Below are 2,194 nucleotides of genomic sequence, written 5' to 3'. Positions count from 1 at the left end.
ATCTAGGTTTTTTTTTTTTTTTCATTTATTCAGGATTTCTTTAATACTTCAATATCATTTGTAATTTTCAGTGTGTGTGTGTGTGTGTGTGTACTTGTAGTTTTTTTTCTCTTTTGAGACAAGAGTCTTGCACTGTTGCCCAGGCTGGAGTGCAATGGTGTGATCTCAGCTCACTGCAACTTCCACCTCCCGGATTCTAGCAATTCTCCTGCCTCAGCCTCCTGAGTAGCTGGGATTACAGGTGCCTACCACCACGCCTGGCTAATTTTTTGTATTTTTTAGTAGAAACGGGGTTTCACTATTTTGGCCAGGCTGGTGTTGAACTCCTGACCTCGTGATCTGCCTGCCTCACACTTAAACGTTAAATTTATTTCCAAATATATTTCCTTTTTGATGGCATGTTAAATGAAATTTTTTTTTGGTTTCTTTATTTGATTAGGTTGTATTTTTGTATTAGTTTGTTTCCCCACTGCTGTAAAGATGCTATATGGGACTGGGTAATTTATAAAGAAAAAAGGTTTAATTGACTCACAGTTCCACGTGGGTAGGGAGGTCTTAGGAAACTTACAGTCATGGCGGAAGGGGAAGGGGAAGCAGGCACCTTCTTCACAAGGTCACGAGAAAGAGAGTGAAGAGGAAACTGCCAAACACTTTGAACATCATCAGCTTCTTTGAAAACTCACTCACTATCCTGAGAACAGCATGGGGGAAACAATTCACATGATGCAGTCACCTCCCACTAAGCTCCTCCCCCAGTACGAGGGGATTCCAATTCCAGATGGGATTTAGGTGGGGACACCTAATTGATTGGTCAAACCATATCAATTGTATAAGAGTGCAATTTTTTTACATGAATCTTGCATTCTACAGGATTACTGAACTTTTTTTAACAGTTCCTATCTTATTTTAGTGGATTCGTTAGGATTTTCTGTACATTAGATTATGTTACTGGCAAATAGAGATACTTTGATTTCTTTCTTCTCAATCTGGAAGTCTTAAATTTATTTGTCTAGGCTAGTTTTATCAATTAAATCCTCAAGCATAATGTTTAGTTAGTGGGAGTAGATAATCTTTTTGTGTTTATAATTTTGGGGAAATTACTGAGACTTGCTTGATACCATGTGTTATATGAGTTTTTCATAGATGCCATTTTTGTGTAAAGAACATTTCTTTCTATGCAAAATTCATTTAGTGTTTTTACTGGGAGTGGATTTTGGATTTGTCAAGTGCTTATTCGGCATCCTTAGAGGTGGGTGGATCACAAGGTCAGGAGTTCAAGGCCAGCCTGGCCAACATGGTGAAACCCCATCTCAACTAAAAATAAAAACACAAAAAATTAGCCGGGCATGGTGGCGCACACCTGTAGTCCCAGCTACTCAGGAGGCTGAGGCAGGAGAAACACTCGAACCCAGGCGCCCGTCTCTAAGGATGCCGAATAAGCACTTGACAAATCCAAAATCCACTCACAGTAAAAACACTAAAGGAATTTTGCATAGAATGAAATGTTCTTTACACAAAAATGGCATCTATGTAAAACTCATATAACACATGGTATCAAGAAAGTCTCAGTAATTTCCCCAAAATTATAAACACAAAAAGATTATCTACTCCCACTAATTAAACATTATGCTTGAGGATTTAATTGATAAATGAGGCTTTTGTCATGTGTTATATTGATACAATGTATTACAATAATTCTTTTTATATGTTTTACTAAATTTGCAATCTTCAGTAAAGAAATACTCTGCGTAATGTATAACCCGTTTCATAATCCTGATTTGTGTTGAAATTATTTTCTTGAGCGTTATTGCCTGGGTATCCATAAAGTGTATTGATTTATATTTTTGCTTTTTTGGACTTTGTCTAGTTGTGGTATCAGAGGAAACTGTCCCATAAAATGCATTGTTTACTGATCTCTTCTCTATGGTTTCTATTTTCTTGGAGAACAGTTAGTGAGAAATTGCTATTGCTGTTTTAAAGGTTTGGAGTAATTCACCAGTGAAGTCTTCTCAACCTGGGTAATCATGTGAACTTGGAAGATGATCCGTCCCCATCTCATCTTTCAGGTGAAACCTCAGCCTTGGCCATCACCTACATCTGGATTTCTGATCCAGAGAAACTGTGAGTAATGTGTGCGTGCTTTTGAGCCACTAAGCTACATAGTAATTGGCTATGCTGTAATACACAATAATAC

The 2,194-nt window shown here is 37.6% G+C and overlaps 1 long non-coding RNA gene across 1 annotated transcript in view; it reads left to right on the top strand.

The window, feature by feature from the left end:
- The window catches only part of LOC105523492, a 41,783-nt gene that overhangs the window by 7,044 nt on the left and 32,545 nt on the right, over window positions 1-2,194 (top strand). The window contains exon 3 of the long non-coding RNA XR_001003615.1: window positions 1,981-2,121. This is a non-coding gene — a long non-coding RNA (uncharacterized LOC105523492). The remainder of the gene's footprint in view (window positions 1-1,980; window positions 2,122-2,194) is intronic.

The sequence above is a fragment of the Colobus angolensis genome, unplaced genomic scaffold, assembly GCF_000951035.1.
Source record: "Colobus angolensis palliatus isolate OR3802 unplaced genomic scaffold, Cang.pa_1.0 Scaffold467, whole genome shotgun sequence".
NCBI classification, from domain to species: domain Eukaryota; kingdom Metazoa; phylum Chordata; class Mammalia; order Primates; family Cercopithecidae; genus Colobus; species Colobus angolensis.
Note: the sequence above shows the minus strand (reverse complement) of the source record. Positions and strands in the feature narration are given on the sequence as shown.